The sequence below is a fragment of the Lynx canadensis genome, chromosome B1, assembly GCF_007474595.2.
Source record: "Lynx canadensis isolate LIC74 chromosome B1, mLynCan4.pri.v2, whole genome shotgun sequence".
Classification (NCBI taxonomy): Eukaryota; Metazoa; Chordata; class Mammalia; order Carnivora; family Felidae; genus Lynx; species Lynx canadensis.
The window spans coordinates 66,643,601-66,664,269 of record NC_044306.2 but is presented as its reverse complement, the minus strand read 5'-3'; the positions used below and the strand labels follow the sequence as shown (position 1 = coordinate 66,664,269).

Sequence of the window (20,669 nt, the reverse complement as noted above, 5' to 3'; positions counted from 1 at the left end):
ATGCCCCTTACCCATTTAGCCCATCCCCCCTCCCAAATCCCTCCAGTAACTCTGTTTGTTCTCCATATTTATGAGTCTCTTATGTTTTGTCCCCCTCCTTGTTTTTATATTATTTTTGTTTCCTTTCCTTTATGTTCATCTGTTTTGCCTCTTAAAGTCCTCATCTGCTAAGGGAAATTAGTCAGAGAAAGACAAAAATCATATGACTTCACTCATATGAGAAAAGACACTCTTGAATAAAGCAGCAGTAAGCTTTGTTTTAAGCAAACATTATTTTATTTATATTTTAACGAACAGTTATCAAAAGAAATCTTTAAGTTATAAAACTACAAACAAAACTCTGGCCTCAGAAATTACCTTACTAAGCATAAACCTTATTAAACAAAGACATACATATGACTACTTTTTATTAAAATACTTTATTATTTAAACTTTTCATTGGTAAATTGACAAGGACCTTTTTTTAGGATTTTTAACTTTTTTATCTGCAACAAAAACCTTCATGGCATACATAGAAATTTGCTCTCAACAGAGGAGGACTATGCTATTTTAGACTTAGTGCATTTGATAATTTTCAGAATATCCCCTAACTTAATGGACAGTGACATGGTTTTTTTTTCCCTTCTAGTCAAAACCTAATGATTTTATCTTACACAGGCATGATCAGAATCTATCCCTGCTTCATCTAAGTATATGAACCACATGAAACCAGACCAATCAGTTTGAAGTCAATTTTTAGCACGTACAGCCACCTGTAGGTGGAAACGTCTTAAGCTTTTTTTTTTTTATCATAAAATTAGCATATTAGTACCTCAAAAGATTTTTGAGACAAAGATATCATGTATGTATAAAAACCATCAAAATACTGAAAAACAGAAATTGCTCATTCATGTTGGCTCTAATTTCTTTCTTTCTAATTTCTTCTTACTGATTTCTTAATATACTGCATATTTATTATTAAAAACTCATAATATATGAGGAATATAAAATATTAATTGCCTCTCTCATCACAGATGTTTGAAATGACCAGTTTTTTTTTTTTTAATTTTTTTTCAACGTTTTATTTTTTTTTTATTTTTGGGACAGAGAGAGACAGAGCATGAACGGGGGAGGGGCAGAGAGAGAGGGAGACACAGAATCGGAAACAGGCTCCAGGCTCTGAGCCATCAGCCCAGAGCCCGGCGCGGGGCTCGAACTCACGGACCGCGAGATCGTGACCTGGCTGAAGTCGGACGCTTAACCGACTGCGCCACCCAGGCGCCCCTGAAATGACCAGTTTTAACCTTTCAGTGTACTTTAAATTTTACCTCTATCCTTATACAGTGTATACAAATGTTTGTTACTCAAATAAGAACTTATTCTTTATACATTACTTTTGATTTTTTATTTTAGCTATCTTAGACATATTTTAGGACAATATGTGTAAATTAGTTTATTGTTTTTAATAGATTAATTTAATAATTTTTACAGTTAGGGTTATAATAATGTATTCAACAATTTTAATGATGACTAAGGTCCACAGTTTCACACTATTATATACACAATTGCGCATAAAAATCATTCTTGTACCAAGGCATGCGGGTGGCTCAGTTGGTTAAGTGGCTGACTCTTGGTTTCTGCTCAGGTCATGATCTGAGGATTTAGTGAATTCAATCCCCACTTTGGGCTCTGTGCTGGCAGCAAGGAGCCTGCCTGGGATTCTCTCTCCTCTCTCTACCCCTGCCCCATCGTGTTGTCTCTGTCTCTCTCAAAATAAATAAACAAGCATTAAAAAAAATCATTCTTGTACCTACATACTATTGTTGCTTTCAATTTTTCAGAATTTATCTGAATTCTGAATATCTGAAATCTGAATATTTATCTGAATATTCAATATTTCAGAATTTATTTAGATTTCAGAATCAATTTATCTGAATCAAAGAATTGCTACATTAAAAAGTATATACATTTAAAATTGAATGTCAGATGACTTAGCTAACATGTACAAATTCCTTCTCCCCAAACTAACCAATGTGTGGGAGGGTCCACTTCCCACAAATTCACCTGAAATGCATGTTATTATTGTTTTAATTTGGCAAATGGTTTCTCATTTTAAATAAATTGATTTCACTGATTGCTACTTGAATACATTTTCCTATACTCATTAGTCATTTTGATTTCTTCTATGAAAAGGCCTGTTCACAGCTTTTACCCATTTTTCTTGTAAGTATATAGGGATACATATTCAAGTAGAGAAACCAACAATAATATTTTATCCCTTATTTGTGTGTAAATGTTTTATCTAGTCTATTTTAAATAATTACAAAACAGAATATTTTTATTTAAGGTAACCCATGAAAATCTCTTTTATTACTACTGGATTTCTTGTCTTGCTAAAGAAAAATGCACACATGTTGCCATCTTCAATTAAATAAATGTTTTCCTGAACAATGAACACCCTAAATTTATTTTTCTTCTTAAAACAATTCTATTTATAATTAGATTACAATCTAGTTTATAATCCAATTTTTGGATGAATGTTTAAAATTTTTACATATAGTGTGAAGACACATAATTTTCTTTCAATGATGTTGATTACTTTTTATACATCATTCAAGAATAAAGCAATATATTCTCAATAATTGGATATCCTTTCTTCATCACACTGTATAATTTGTCAATCACTATATATATTTCCATTGTACATTTTCTGTGTTTATTTTATTTTATGCAACATATATACATACATATATTTTCACACTTAAAATGATTTTACAAATTTACTGGCTGCATTTCTTTCTGGTAATTTATTCACCTCATGAATTTTACCTATATTCTTTGGTTAATGTAGATTTAAATTAGGCTTTATTATCCCTTACAACAAATTCATTCACACTAGTGTTCATCTTATCATTTTCCCCCCACATTTATTCTTTTATTAGAAGACGTTGAGGGAGCGTAAAGAGCAAAAGGAGATGTAGGGAGGAAGAGAAGAAGAAAGAAAAGAAACAGAGAAAGGGAAGGAAAAACGGATCCTTGGAATTCCGGTTGAAACTGAATTAAATGCACAATTAAAGAAGCTGTGCAATTATTTTAATATAGGATATCTCCCAGTCTAAGAACATAGTATATTGCTCCATTTATTAACATTAGTTTTGAAGTCCTTTAGTTAGATTCTGGATTTTTTCTACTAAGTTTTTTAACATTTTCCTTTTTTGCTGTTAATGAGAAATGTGTTTCTATATATCCATAAGTAGTTAAGTGCCAATGAGCACTAATTTTCTTTTAGTAAAAAAAGCTTTTAGATATTTGATCTCTTGGGATTCAAAGGTAAGCCATCGTATCATCAGCAAATATATAAAAAAAACTGTCAATCTTGTAATATTTATGTTTTTAAACTTCAAAACAATTTGAATGAGGATTAATTATGGATGATGTATGGCTTATTTTGGTGTTAAAGGAAACATCCATTATATTAGGTAGCATTTTAAAAATAAGCATTGTAAGGTATGGATTGATTTTTTTGGTATCTAATTTAGTATACTATGGTATATTAATTTGACCAGTATGTTTCAGTTACTTTTCAGCATTATATATATATATATATATATATATATATAGACATGAACACTTATGAAAATGAATATATATGTATATACATATATATAACTCAGTGAGTATGTTTGAGATATATATGTCATATTTAGATTATAGATAGATGGATGGCTGGATGGCCATAGCATTAGTTCTGTCATCTGTCTACTTATATTTAAACACAACATATATATCTCACATATACTCATGGAGTCATTAAAATCTCCATTCCTTTGCTTAAACTTTATTCATTTAATCTGTCAAATATTTTATAAGTTTATTTATTTCTGAGAGAGAGAGAGAGAGAGAGAGAGACCACACAGCAGGGGAGGGAGAAAGAAAGTTGAGGGAAAATCCCAAGTAGGTTCCACACTGTCAGCAAAGAGCTTGATGCTGGGGCTCAATCTCATGAACAAAAATCATGACCTGAGCCGAAATCAAGAGTCAGATGCTTAATGGACTGAGGCACCAGGTGCCTCAAAGTCTTTTTTAACTATATTTTAAAATTCTATCATTATACCTTTATCAAAGAATCCTTTGAGTTTTATATTTTGCTTGATGCAATTTTACTGTATATATTAGACACATAAAAAGTTTCGATTCTTATATGTTCTTTGTATGTTGTATGTTTTTACTATGGGAAAATATTTTTCTTTATTCTAGTCAATGAGTTTAGCATAAATAAAACTTTAGCAAATATAGGTACATTACCATTGATTTAATGTAATTTATTTTCTACACATGTATTGACTAATCACTTTATTATCAATATATTTTCATTATTTCTTTTTTGGTGTTTCTTACAACTATTACATAACTGATTTTTTTTACCCAAACATTAAATTTGATGCAGAAGTTCAAACCACATATACCAATTGTGATACACATGATAGTTTTTTTTAATTTTCCATTTTATTTTAAACTTGTACATTGTTGCTGTTTCCTTTTTTTATTTTACTTTTTAAAAAAAATTAATGTTTATTTTATTTTTGAGAGAGAGAGACAGTAGGAGGAGGGGGGGCAGACACAGAGGGAGACACAGAATCTGAAGCAGGTTCCAGGCTCCGAGCTGTCAGCACAGAGCTTGATGCAAGGCTCTAGATCATGACCTGAGTTGAAGTCAGTGCTTAACCTTTTCTTTTTCTTACCTATACTTCACTGATAAAGTTCCTTTGTATTCCTTCTTCTTCAGTTCTATTGCAAAATTCCTGTGTTTAGCTATCATATAAAAATCTTATTTGTCAAGTTATATCTAAAAATTAAATAACAGCTACTCCTACCTCAGGATGTAAGACCACCCCTATCTAAGATAGAGTTTTAGAATTCTTTTGTTTTCTTGCTTCTTTTTACTCCTGACATCCACTTTCCAACCTAGAAAAAGTAAAATAGGACCAGCAAAAACTCTAACTCAATCACATCATGGAGACAGGAATCCTTTTATTTTTCTGGTATAATTGAGGGATTAGAATTTAGAGATATATGAGCTGTCTGAGAAATAAGCAGATATTTGGCTATAGGAGAGATGGTCCAGTTTGTAATTACACAGATTTATGTCATCCTTCCCATTGCCTGCTTCTTGTAATGTTATACCCATAGTTGGAGGTTACTATTTTCTCTTTTGTTAGTGTTTTAACATATTATCCTTCTGTCATGGCATTATCATTGATTCATATCTCATACCTTATACAAAACCTAACCTAAAATGTACTATAAACTGCAGAACATAAAACTGTAAAACTTTTAGGAAAATACATAGGAAAAATTCTTCACTATCTAGGAATCAGCAAAGAATTATTAGATTTGACATAAAAGTACTATTCATTAAAAAAAAAAAAAAAGGATTAATGGACCTCACCAAAATTTAAAACTATTGCTCTAGAAAAAAATCTGTGAAATGGATTAAAAGACAAACTACAGAGTGGACAAAATATTTATAAACCAGATATGCAACAAAATAATATCTAAAGAACTATCAAAACTCAACAGTAAAAAAGCAAGCAATTCAATTAGAAAATGGTCAAAGGACATAAGAGGACATTTTATTAGAGGTGATATACAGATTGCAAGTAATCACATGAAACGATGTTTGGCTTCATTAGCCAATGCAAATTAATATGACAATAAGATTTCACTACACATATCAGAATGGCTGAAATAGAAACAGTGATAATGTCAATTGTTGGCCAGGATGCAAAGAAACTGAATCACTCATACATTGCTAGTGATAATGTAAAATAATATAAGCACTCTGTCAGTTTCAAGAAAAGAAAAATTTAAACATGTAACTACCATATGACTTAGCAATTAAATTCATGAGTATTTATCCCAGAAAAATGAAAATTTGTGTTCATATAAAAAATTCTACATGAATACTTTTTTTTAATGTTTATTTATTTCTGAGAGAGAGAGAGAACACAAGGGCAAGGAGGGGCAGGTAGAGGGAAGGACAGAGGATCAGAAGCGGGCTCTGCACTGACAGCAGAGAGCCCAATGCGGGACTTGTACCCATGAACCATGAGATCATGACCTGAGGTGAAATCGGTTGCTTAACCGAATGAATTAACCCCTACATGAATACCTTTTACAGTGTTATATGTAATAGAAAACAACTGGAATCAGCCTAAATTGTCCTTCCACAGGTAAATGAATAAGCAAACTTTAATATATCCATACCATGGAATACTATTCAAAAAAAAAAAAAAAAAAAAGGAACGAACTATTGATACACACAATAACATAGATGAATCTCCAGATAACTGTGATCCATGGGGAAATAAAACCAATCCCAAAATGATATACTATGCCATATTATTTCATTTATAAAACATTCTCAAAATAATCGTATAAAGGGAGAGCAGATTAGTGATTGCTGGGGATTAATGAGGGCAGAAGAGAAGTGGGTGTGGCTATAAAAGGGCAACATTAAGGATCCTTGTGGTAATGGAACAGTGCTATATCTGCACCTGTTAATGTTCTGGCACATATCACCTGCAATATATAACCTGATCAAACCCTAGAGGTCAGTGGATATTACCACCACTTTCTGCTCCTTTCCTCTCTGAAGTATTTTCCCTTAATTAGCATATATTTTTAACAATCAAACTCTTTAAACTACTCAGCATTACCTAGGTAATTTGGCCAGAAAGACAGATTGTTCCAGCCAGGTGTATTGTAGAAAATTGGAAAAATTAAAGATAATAATTTAGAATTATTGAGAAGAGCTAATCTAAGCGTATTTTATATAGTCTGTTATTATATATAAAAAACCAAAATTAAAAAGAAAAATAAATATTACATTCAGTCATAATAGTATGCTGAAAGGTACATATTCAAATTTTTACATGTTAAAATTATTTTCTGCACATTAAAATAGAATAAAAGAGAGGGATGCCTGGGTGGCTCAGTCAAGTAAGCCTCCAACTCTTGATTTGGGCTCAAGTCATGGCTTCCTTGATAGTGCAGAGCCTACTTGGGATTCTCTCTCTCCCACTCTCTCCTCCCCTCGCCACTCATACATGTGTGTTTCCTTTCCCTCAAAACAAATAAAAAAACATTAAAAAATAATAAATAATGAGACACCATGATTCATCCCTCGCCATATAGGTAGTTATTGCTTAATATTTTTAGCAGAATATAGTATATAATATTAAAGTTAATTTTCTTCATTGATCAAATTTATTATTATTCAATTGATTAACAGCTTAACTAAACTTAATTCAATAACCAATGTCTATTACAGGAAGTATAACATTATTAATCACATACATAAAAATATACACATAAATACATACATATACACACATAAACACACCCATTCACACATATACTATTTTTAACACAAGTCTAGTACTTGATGTGATAAAATAATAATTTAAAATAATCACAACACTAAGGAATTATATATTTTGAAATATATTCCTATACATGTAAGTCTCGGTTTTCCTTAAAAAGAGACTGTAGTTTTCAATTTTATCAATAGATGGCACTACTATTTACCACATTTTTTGCTACACTATAACATAAAAAATTTGCTAAAATACATCAGTTGATTAAATAATATATTTCCTTCTTTCTAAAAACTTATATTCAATAAATAATTATTATTCCCTTGACATGGTGATATAATACTTTAAAATATTCACTTTCAAAAATGATACAGATTTTAAAACCATGATAATTACTGTAAAATTCTTGGTATCATTCACAAAATTTCCCAGATACTTTCTAAGTAACATTTATTTTATTATTAATATTTTTAAGACAGTGTGATTTAAATGAGCATTTGCAGGAAAGATGACCACTGTAGTTGTTGGGAATAGTACTATCATTGGGTGTTTTGCTTATTACTTGCTTTTACTTTAAAATAGCTAGTGGTCTTAAATGAAAAAGTGATTTAGAGGAAAATTTTAAAATTTGATGGCACATGTAATCTATTAATAGTGATGGGCACCACTGATAGTCACAAATGATCTATTTTCCATTGTTAATCCCTTATGTGTATATGACAGACAAAATTATCTGTATTTTGCTATGAAGCATATTCCCAAGTCACTATTACAGATGTCAGTATATAGCACTCCCTCTACTTACCCTCCAGCAAAGCTTACTTAAACTAATTTGTTAGCTGGAAATGTGGAGTGGGAAGCAAAGAACTTCTCAAGGCCACCTTATGAACAAAACATAATCAGAGCCTTCCAATCCATACTGCCTTCTCACTTTCTTTCGTCATATCTTGTCTGTCATCATCATCATAGTCATCATAACTAGCAGTAACAACAACATCTTTTACCACTTGACCAATATGGAGCCTTTATATATGTCATTAAACTTCAAGAAGTATGCTTGCCTCATCATCTAAACTAAATTGAAACCTCCTTGTGCTTAATATAGGCTCAATAAATACATTAAAATAAATACCTATATAGATTTCTGAGGAAAAAAATGCTATTGCATAACCACACCTTTCTCTTTGACCTCATCTAAAATTATTAGCCTGCATAAGTGTCAAACCTGCTAAGAGAAAATGTACTCAAGCTAGCATGTGTCCATGGCCCATTTCAGAAAAGTCCTTCTTTGCACTTTGCACACAACTTTTTGGATTTGTATGATACCTCAAATTTCAAAAAGGCTGTACGGGTAGGAGTTATGTCCTTGTTTATATCACCACATTTAATTAATGACCTTATCTGTTATGTGTTTAATTCAAGCAGTGGTTTCATCATTCTGAGACTACTATGCAAAAGACCTTTAAACATCACAGGTTTGAATTGCACTGGCCAACTTATATGCAAGTCGTTTTTGGTAAATACATACAGGACTGTAAATGTATTTTCTCTTCCTTATGGTTTTCTTAATAAAATTTTCCTTTCTCTACTTTATTGTAATATAATACCTTTAGTATACGAAATATGTATTAATTAATGGTTTATGTTATCGGTAAGGTTTCCACTCAACAATAGTCTGTTAGTAGTTAAGTTTTGGGGGAGTCAAAAGTTATATATAGATTTTTCAACTGTGAGGGGGGGTTCACGCCTCTAACCTCCACATTATTCAAGGGTCAACTGTATATTGAGACACAAATACCACAATTACATGTAGAATGGCCAATTTTCATCAGCCCATAAGCCATTAAGTTGATTATTTTTAGTTTGTCAAAAATTTTTTTCTAGTTCAAAAAGCAAAACAGATCAATATAGATATGCTTACTGTTTGCTATTTGCAAAGTACAAAATTAAACCTATGAGAAAGCAAAGAATTTATGAAACTTGACCCTCATTTTTTGGATATCTAAATGCAAAGCTCCATATACATTAAAACCCTAAAGAAAGATAGTTTGAAAATCAAATTCATTACTTCTTTTAAATTTTTTTTACTGTTTATTCATTTTTTGGGAGAGAGAGAGAGAGACAGAGTGTGAGTGGGGGGAGGGGCAGAGAGAAAGGGAGACACAGAATCTGAAGCAGGCTCCAGGCTCTGAGCTGTCAGCACAGAGCCAGACGAGGGGCTCAAACCCACAAACCATGAGATCAAGACCTGAGCCAAAGTCGGATGCTTAACTGTCAACTTCATTACTTCTAATGAAAAAAATATGTAGTAAGCAGGGTGCCTAAGGTGGAAGAGATTCCTATGAGCTGAGGTGCTCATGGATATCTGCATGTAAAACATGAAACATGAATTGAGTCTTAGAAAATGGATCTGACTTAAGTCAGAGAAAATAAGAGGCTGACCCATGCCAGTACTCATGCTCTGATGGCTTCAAGAAATAAAGTGCTACAAGAATAAACTGCATTGAAAAAGAAATAAAGACTGGGCAGTAAAAACCATGTAAATGAATTATGAGAATCACTCATTAACAAAGAGGTATTAATAAAGGGGTATTAATTTGGAGAACTCATCCAAGCCTAAATATGGAATGTGAAAATGTAATTCTATATTTTTCCAAAGCACCAGAAAACAGTATACAATTGACTGAATTACTGCTACATATGATCTTCTGTTTCATTGTTAAATTAATTTCTAAAATGTTCTTTCCATTTGGTCAAGTTTAAAAATGACACAGGTATCAAATAATGAAATCACACTTACTAACATATTGTGTGGTGTAATATAGTGTACTAAATGACATAAAAATTACTTAAATGAGTCTAGTCATGATTTGTCATAATTGCCTGCATTTTATCAGCTATTGTTTCATAATTTAAAACATCTTACTATTTTGACTCGAACTACAATTTAAACATAGTACAAAAGAAAAAATTATAAATAACACATATCAAATGAAAAATTCAAAGAAACCCCATCACTAGTAACAGTAAACAGCACAAGGGAAGAGATGAGACAAATTCATTAACTTAAAGGAAGTAAAATTTATTTTTAGAACATATGGATTAACAAGTACACATGCAAATTGCAAAAGGTGCTTAAAATCTAATTAAGCTATCTTGAGAGTTCCTTCATGCTAAATCTTTAAGATCAAATAAGCCTCATTATCACATTAACCTTCTTTCGACTCTCTTGTTATACAAGTGTCATTACATTAATTAGTCATTATACTGTTCTTTAAGTGCTGGCCACCTCATGAGTGTTTTGTAACATTACCTAGTACTTGTATACACAGAAACAATCTATGAAATATCACTTCTATGGACAGGTGTAAACCAGTCCAGTAAACTATGCCTTGCTAATTTCAACGTGCATGTAGATATAATAAGATTATAATTTTATGAAGGAAAATACTTTTGTAATATTTAAAAATAAGATTTAGTACATTCACTTACCCATGAAAGTATATAAATACATTCACTTATACCATAAAAGAATTCTGGCTGAATAAATTTAGGTCTGAGTCAATCATAGGTGAATACAATAGTATCTGAGAATGAGTCATCCACCTGAAAGATTTGCTCCTATTAACAAAAGACTCCAAAGAACTCTGTGTTCCTGTCGAGGATTGTATCTATCCCCAGACCTTAGTAAATCCACAAGTAAGAAGAGGGATGAAGTGTCTTCTTGTCATGCTTTAAGAAAGACTGATGGGGCGCCTGGGTGGCGCAGTCGGTTAAGCGTCCGACTTCAGCCAGGTCACGATCTCGCGGTCTGTGAGTTCGAGCCCCGCGCCGGGCTCTGGGCTGATGGCTCAGAGCCTGGAGCCTGTTTCCGATTCTGTGGCTCCCTCTCTCTCTGCCCCTCCCCTGTTCATGCTCTGTCTCTCTCTGTCCCAAAAATAAATAAACGTTGAAAAAAAAAAATTAAAAAAAAAAAAAAAAAAAAGACTGAGCCTTTTCAGTTCATCCCTTCTCATATTTTGGGTCTGTCTGTAAAGAGGATGTGTATTATTCTGCTCTTGGTTAAATCAGGTATCAACTTTTGTTTTCTTGTGCTAAGGTCTATACTAATTCTCATGAGTTATTGGACTAACTAAATTATAAAAATTAAACAACTGTCACATATCTCAAACACATTCTCTAAGCAGCTTTTCCACAATGTAGATGATATTTTGTCCTTTATATGACTCATTATCTCTCCCTCACTTGCTTCCAAAGACAAGATCAGGAAGGGAAGAAGCTGGTGTTATTTACTGATCTCCTAAATGCCCAACATCTGATGCTTTGGGAAGCCTTGACAAATTTACAGAGTAAAGTTTGGTTGACATGATAACACTAGGGTTTTGAAATGGCTCCAGTGGGTAACTTAACTCTGATAGTATATGCTTTGAGGGTGATTTTCTATGGAGAGAGAGAGTAGGAAAGTAGGTTTCCATATGCTGCAGCTGTAGCAAGTGGCTTTAGGCCTTAAGCTTTAATAAATATGGGTTAATTAGATTTGATCCCATTGGGTGACTTTTTTCCCCATAAATGAATTGTTGTGTTTATGCAGGCAGAACTGTGTCTAACAAATACAGACCTTAAGAAGTGGGTCACCCTGTGTATGGGCTTTAATAATTCAATTTTGAATTACAGAGGTGCACTTTGATCTGGTATTTTAATCAAGGCTGAAGTAAAGGTATCAGTAAGTGGCTTGTGCTGTGTTTCTCAACCATGTCTGTGGGAAGCATTTTTGTGTGTTTTTTTTCCCCCTAATGCACAGGCAGCTAATTTCCATTAGTGTTACAAAGTGCTAAGTACAGGTTATTGCTTTATATTATTAGTGGCATATCTAGGTAGGCAATACTAAACTGACTACCCAAATTTCATTAACTACCTTTTCATTACAAAGGGAGGAATCTTGCAGGGATTACTAATATAAAGAGAAGCTTTTTCAAAGACTCTTAAGCCCCAGCCCACTGTTAGTGGTAATAAGTTCTCTGGCTTCCTTATTTATATAAACTCTGATCATGGCTTTAGATTGCAGAGATCTATAATGTGTCTTCACCCAAACAAATATTATATATTTTATTAGCAGACAAATGCAAAATAAAAAAAAAATCTTCATTCTAGAGAAGTAAATCTCAAGGGCTGGATAGAGGAAAAACTCAACGAAAACACTGCTAACTAAAAACCTAACATGACCTTTGAACCTCCATACCTCCACTGTCTCTAAGAATTACATTTGCTCAGGATGCCAAGGAGGAAATGAAATAATTGAAAAATATACTTTAATTCTCTACCAGGACATGAATAGTAGAAAATGAAAACAAAAGAAAGGAAGAAAGATTGACTATACTGGAAAAGAGAGATTTACCTAGGAGGACATTTTAGAAGACAGAAGAGCCTGATATCAAAAGGAAAATTAGATCTTGAAGTCCAGTGCAAACACATCCACCCACCCTGTACACACACAGACACACACATACATGCACATGTCATGAAGAGGTGGCTCTTAAAAAGGATATCAGTAAAAAATGAGGAAATGTTTTAGTTGTCTATTTAAGGTAGTCCCTCACAATATGACAGCTGAGGAGAATGGGAACATCTCAGAGAGCAGACTACTAGATTCCTCAAAGGGATCCTGAACCAGAAACTAATGACAAATATTTATTTATCTAGTCATATGTATTTATCCAGCAAATGGTACTGTTTTAAGTACCAAAAGGCAGAGAGAGAATCTCCTCCAGTGAGGGAAGACCAAAATTAAATTATAAACAGGGGTACCTGGGTGGCTTACTTGGTTAAGCATCCGACTCTTGATTTCCGCCCAGGTTAGGATCTCACGTTTCATGCGTTCCAGCCCTACGTTGGGCTCCACATTAACAGAGCAGAACATGCTTGGAATTCTTTCTCTCCCTCTCTGTCTGCCCTCTCACCCTGCTTGCATATTCCATCTCTCAAAATAATCATTAAAACAAAAAAACTATAAACGTACTAAATAAGTAATCCACCTTACTTAATTAAATCTAAGATGCCATTATTTATATACCAATAACAAAGAAAAAGAAAGCTTCCAGTTTAATAGACACATTGCTTCCTATAACCCTAGATTGTAGAACATATCCCTATTTCGAGGATGTTAAAATGCCAGGGAAAAAACTTAGTGCAATACTATGTTAGGATGCATGAAGTTATTAGAAGGTAATACTACTATCCATAAAGTTGTCAGTGACTGCAAGTGTGAGAAGGTGGGGACTAGTTATGGTTTCAAATTGTGTGGTCTGCATAGACTTCATTTAAAAAATGCACATTTAACCAAAGAGTTGAAGGAGGTTGGAACTGGGCCTGGTGAGGATATAGAAAGTATCTTCAGGCAGAGGGAATAGTCAGCTGCAAACACTTGCTATATTTAAAGAAAAAAAGCACATTAAATACCTGGAATGGAGTTTACAAGGGAAACAACAGCAGGATAAGAAGACACCACAAAATCCGAACATTTAGCATTTTGAAGGGCATTTGAAAGACTGGCTTTTAATCTGAGTGATTAAAAGGGGTCACTATAGGATTTTTTAAAGTGTTTATTTATTTTTGAGAGAGAGAGAGAGAGAGAGAGAAACAGAGAACATAGGGGAGGGGCAGAGAGAGAGGTAGACACAGAATTCCAAGCAGCTCCACGCTAACAGTGTGGATTTGAACCCATGAACCGTGAGATCATGACCTGAGCCAAAGAAATCAAGAGTCGGATGGTTAACCGACTGGGTTTATCCTAGGTGCCCCAAGGATTTTAAGCAGAGTAGGGACATGGTCTGACTTCATAAGTGTGAAGTTAAGGATACACAAAAATAGGAATAATCATATTAAGTGGGAAATACTCAAAAATGAGAATAATATTTCACAGATCTCTACCAAATGTTTACACAAATTGTGGAAAACATGTTAGAAGACAGAAGAGCAGCATAAAAGTCTCATGGCATCCCTGGATACATTTCAAAGTGACAGTCATTACAGGTGGTCATGGAGCTATCCTCTGCAACCAAGGACACATAACCAGGAAATCTATGGAATTAAGACTCTGAGAGAAGAAGGATCCAAGATGAAACATGCCAAAGGAATCTAGGCATGATAATGATGGATCATGTCTGGGCAGAGGTTTGATATTGTTCTAATGGAAAAATAACCTCTGAGTGGGATTACTCAAATCAATAAGGAGAAGGTGGATAATATTTGTTTGAACTGTGAATGTTTTTGGCAGGTTCAGATGCAATATTTTCAAATCTCTCACTGAGACAGATCCCACAGGACAACATATAGAGAAATACATGAGAACAAAAACGTTTGGGCCAGAAAGAAGAGAGCAATAAAAAAGAAGGAAGACACTTATTTCTAGCATACCACCCTACCAAAGGAAAAAAAAAAGAAATAGTCCAAATTAAGAATATAATGAAGTCGGTGAACCTTCCTGAAATAAATAATGGAAGAACTAAGAGAAAGAGAGCAGTAGAAGCAGGGGAAAGTGTAGCAGAAATACATATAGCACAGGTCTACAATCCTTCTAAACTGAGGAAATGACACGTCGTAGAGCTCCTGGTGAAGTTTAGGTCTGCAGTAGTCCCCTGAAGGCACAGCTCTCAGAAACATTAATCTCAAGTTTAGTTTCAGAATCAGCTAAAGGGTATATGCCAGCTGAGACCAGGCCTTATGGACTTGGTTTCACAAATACAAAGAATTCCTTGGGGCTCCTGCGTGGCTTACTAAATTAAGTGTCTGACTTCGGCTCAGGTCATAATCTCCTGGTTTGTGAATTCGAGCCTCACATTGGGCTCTGTGCTGACAGCTCAGAGCATAGAGCCTGTTTCGGATTCTGTGTCCCTCTCTCTCTGCCCCTCCTCTGTTCACTCACTCTCTCTCTCTCTCTCTCTCTCAAAAATAAACATTAAAATAATTTTTAAAAATGCAAAGAATTTCATTGTGACACTGGGTCCCAAAATGCCTGATCCTAGAAGACAATATGATTATCTTAAATGTTTTCTATACCATTTGATCTTTCTCCCAGAAAGCTTATGAGCATTATGCTCTTGTGGCAAAATCAGGCTAGGTGCACACTAAAAGTATTCCCCTTTCTTTCTGAGCCCAGAACCAGCTTATCATTCTCAAAACAATTATAATTGTATAATTGTATAATTATAATTATAATTATAATTCTTACAAAAGAATGTATAATTGTGAATCCCAGCAAGTGGGCAAAAGTGCTATCTGCTACAAACCTCCCACACAATCCTTCATGTGTTGCCTCTTCTGTTAACCACTAAAAAAACACACAGAGGATCTAGTGGAGGACTCACAGGCTTTACGGAAGTGATTCTCAAACTATCTGTGATTGGAGGTTTGTTTTCTTCAATCTCTACAGTTATCAGATAACAGAATCCTTTCCATAGATGATGTAGAAATATGCAATTACTATAAATTTTTTTGAACTTACTACTAATTTCTATACTTTATTTTATGGATAGGTAACAGATGACAGATGACAGGTGACAGATGACAACCCAGCAATAGCACTACTGGGTATTAACCCAAAGGACACAAAAATACTGATTCAAATAGTTCACAGACTATAACAAGCACATGCAGTAGCATAGCCTTACATAATACTCTAGTGTGCTAGACATAGAAGGATCCTGGATTACTGAATGCATCAAACAGAGCCCCTCTACAAATCTGCGGTTGGACTGTGGTAGAAATGAAAAATAAACCTGATAAAGATATGATGTTGGTTAAACTGATGTAACAGAGCAAAAATACAGTCATGGCTTCAATAAGATATAAATTCTGATATGTAGTCAATATGAGTGGCTTGATAGTATATATAATAGAGACTCAAATAAAGTGGTTTAAGCTAAATATAAGTCCTTGTAGATGGCCAAAGGATGGTTTGGTAACTTGATCTTGTTACAGAACCCAGTGTCGCTGACAAAAATTACCACAGGTTTACTGGCTTAAAGTAACATTTCCAGAGGCCAAAAACCCAAAACCTATTTTAGTGACCTAAAGTCAAGATGTCGGCAGGGTTGGATCATTCTGGAGTCTTAGGGGACAGTCTGTTTCCTTGCAATTTCTGGCTTCTTGAGACCACCTGCATTCCTTGGTCTAAGACCCCTTTATCAAATCATTCCAATCTCTTCCTTCTGTTATCACATCTCCCGTTTCCTTCTTTGACATTTTTGCCTTTTTTTTGTATGGGAATCCTTATATTTACAACACACCTGGATAATATTGCCAACTCAAGATCCTTAACTTCATCACATATGTAAGTCTCCTTATAAGCCATATAAGGTACCATTCATAAATGCCAGGGATTAGGATATGAATATCTTCTGTGAAGACATTATTAAGCCTTCCACACCCAGGGACCTTCTATTATTTTCTTCTGCTAACTTTTAAACATGATTTCCTTTCTCTAAATTGAACATCATTCCTCAGCTACCACTGTCAGATCCATATTCCAATAAGCAAAAACAGAGAAAAAGAGAAGGGAAAGCACATAACCTCCTTTTTTATGGTAAAATCCAGATATTAAATACATTAGATAGTATCACACTCCATTGGCCAAAACTCTGTCACAGGATAATACTTAGCTTCAAAGAGATCTGAGAAATGTAGTTTTAGGTGGTTAGCCATGAAGGGCTAAAATTGGGCCTCTGTCACTAAAGAAAACTAAAGAAAATTAGGTGGTAGCTAATAATCTCTTCTTCACACCTAGTCACAAAATTAACATATTTTGGGGTGGTTATGATCAATCATATATTTAGCCTTGAAAATGAGCCTTGAAAAACTAATATAGAAAGATTCATACCTTGCCACAGCCAAAACAAACCTTTTTTTTTTTTCTATTATTGTTATTCATGTATTTTATTGTTATTCATCCTCCTCCCTTCATATACTGAGTACCTGCCATCCTCTTGGTAGAATTAAGTACTGGACACTGAGAACAAACAAGTAATACCTGAAATTTCCAACTGTATTTCATATAGTGTTGATGCTGTCAACATTAGCCATGTCTACTAACCTTCAGAAAGTTTGTACACAAGGGTCATAAGAAAACTTGCCTTTAATTAATAAAACTTCTCAGTCTTTTTTAAAAAATGGTTCCTATGAACCTTCTTTCACTGTTAGTGGGAAGGCAAACTGGTGCAGCCACTCTGGAAAACAGTATGGCGCTTCCATAAAAAGTTAAAAAAGGAACTACCCTACAACCCAGCAATAGCATTACTAGGTGTTTACCCAAAGGACACAAAAATACTGATTCAAAGGGATACATGCACCCCAATGTTTTTAGCAGCACTATCAACAATAGCCAAATTATAGAAAGAGCCCAAATGTCTATTGACTGATGAATGGATAAAGATGTGGTTTATATATACAATGGAATATTACTCAGCCATAAAAAAGAATGAAATCTTTCCATTTGCAACAATGTAGATAGAGCTAGAAAGTATTATGCTAAGCAAACAAGTCAGTCAGAGAAAGACAAATACCATATTATTTCACTCATATGTGGAATTTAAGAAATAAGACAAATGAACATAGGAGGAAAACAAAACAGAGGCAAACCAAGAAACAAAACTCTTAACTATAGAGAAAAAACTGATGGTTACAGAGGGGAGGTGGGTGGGGGATGTGTTAAATAAGTAATGGAGACTAAGGAGGGCACTTGTGACGAGAACTGGGAGTTGTATGTAAGTGATGAATCTCTAAATTTTACACCTAAAGCTAATATTACAATGTATGTTAACTAACTGGAATTTAAAAGAAAAAAATAGAGGAAAAAAAAAAGTTCCTCTGAGATTTAAAGTCATGATAGAAAATGTATAACAGATAAGTCCTCTGCCATAGATAAATAGAACAAATATGAGTGGTGCTTGGGTGGCTCAGTTGGCTAAGCATCCATCTCTTGATTTCGACTCAGGTCACAATCTTGAAGTTTGTGAGTTCAGGCTCCACATCAAGAACTGTGCTGATGGTGCAGAGCCTGCTTGGGATTCTCTCTCTCTACCTCTCTCCCTGCCCCTCCCTCACTTGTGTGTGCTCTCTCTCTCTCTGTCTCTCTCTCTGTCTCTGTCTCTCTCTCCCAAAATAAATAAACATTAAAAAAAAAATAAGAAACAACTGCTATCAAATGCTGGGAAACCACCAACAGAAGATCATGATCCCTGAAAGAAGAGAAAAAAGAAAACAAATGAGGTGGGTTTATAATTGCCTCAACTTTCTGCCTAGAGACATTTAAACTGATTCTAGGAAGAGGAATTGAAGGGTCTTGCTATAATAAAAGAGACTGGAATTCAAGAAAGCTTGAGACCTGGAATTTGTAGGGCAGATTTCCAAAATTGAGAGAAATATGTAGAGACAGAGATCTACAGGAATCTGAATAGGTGTCTGTTGGGGATGAAACTCCACAAAGTAAGGCAAAGTTCAGTGACTATAAAAAGAACTACAACCAGGGAGCTATAAATATAAAGTCTCCAAGACTTATATTTATATAAATATAAAGTCTCCAAGAGTTTACTCAAGGATAGGTGTCATTTGAGTTAGATTAATCAGACTCTGAATGGAGAGACCTAATAGAAGAAAAAAAAAAATTAAAGGAACCCCATTAAACACCTCCTAGAGACCCCAGAAACACTGTATCTTGGAAGGATAGTGAAATAAACCCTAGTGTGAAGGTTACTCTAGATATACTCAAATAGAATTAAAAAAAAAAGTGTCAAAAAAGATCTAACAGGTGTGCAGGTAAGTTAATGCCAAAGCAGCACTTCTCAAGAACCCTGCAAATCTCTCTCACCAATTCCCATCATCAAAAAACAAAATAAAACAAAACAAAACAACAACAACAACAAAGACAGATGTAAGAAGAAGGAGGAAGTGTGATTCATATGCAGGAAAAATATTGATGAATAAAGACAGACATAACATTTCAGAGGTCATGAAGTTAGTATACAGATTTTTAAAATATCTGGTACGGATAGGTTCAGATATTTAAGGGGAAACATGAACATAATTAATGAGAAAATGGAGATTATGAAAAAAACAAATGAAACTTCTAAAATTGAAAAAATATATTATCTGAAATACATTTTTAAAAATAGTTTGGTTGGGCTTAGTGGAAGATTATACATGCAGAAAAACAGAATTTTGACTTTGAAGTCAGAGCAACAGAAACTATCTAAACTGAAGTATAGAGAGAGCAAAGCATGAAGAGGAAAACAAATAAAACAGATTTTAGTGGACTATGGTAAAATGTCAAGCAGTCATGCATATCTGTAATTGAATTCCTAATGGAGAGAGAAAGCAGAAATCTACTTAAAAAATCGCCAATTTTTTTCCAAATTTGTTGAAAAATATATATTCCAAAATCCAAGAAGTTGAATAATCCCTACAGGATAAATACAAGTAAAGAAAACAAAACCAAAACATGTTAATAATTAAATTGCTGAAACCCAGTGAAAAATTGAAAATTTAAAAAGCAGCCAGGTTGTGGGAGGCAGGGAGGAAAGACTGGAAATATAACTGACTTTCCTTTACAAACTATACAATCCAGAAGATAATACAACAACTTCTGTAAAATGTTGAAAGAAAAACAGAAAACAAAAACTGCCTATTCAAATTTCAATATCCAGTAGAAATATTCTTAAGTGAAGAGAAAAAACAAAGGCTAAGACAAACAAAGGCTGAGAAAATTGTTAAAGGATTTTTTGTAATGTATTTATTTTTAAGTAGGCTCCACACCCAGTGTGGAGCCCAACACGGGACTTGAACTCATGACCCTGAGATCACAACCTGGGCTGAGATGAAGAGTGGAAAGCTTAACCAGCTGAGCCATCCAGGTACCCCAATGGATGTTTATTAGGCTAACGGAAAATTGAGAAATTTGCATTTATGTGAAACAGTGAGGAGGATCAGAAACTTAAAGTAAAAGTTTTGTCTCTTGTTTTTAAAAAATAATCTTTTTGAAGGATATTTACTTATTAAAAGCAGAAATAAAACAATATGTTGTAGAGTTTGTAACATATATAGAATTAACTATTTGACAATATTATCACAAAGGATGGAAAGGGAGAGGTCAAAGATTTCTGTTTTAAGGTTCTTCTTTCAAATGTGAAGTAATAAAATATTATTTACAGATACATGGTGATAAGTTAAAGTTGCATATTATAAATATAGCTTACAGCTGCACTTAAAAAATTAAACTAAGAGGTATAGCCAATAAGCCAATACTGAAGATAAAATAAAATT

The 20,669-nt window shown here is 33.8% G+C and overlaps 1 protein-coding gene across 1 annotated transcript in view; it reads right to left on the bottom strand.

Annotated features, from left to right (window-relative positions):
• FSTL5 (follistatin like 5) overlaps nt 1–20,669 on the bottom strand; it is a 774,595-nt gene that overhangs the window by 161,059 nt on the left and 592,867 nt on the right.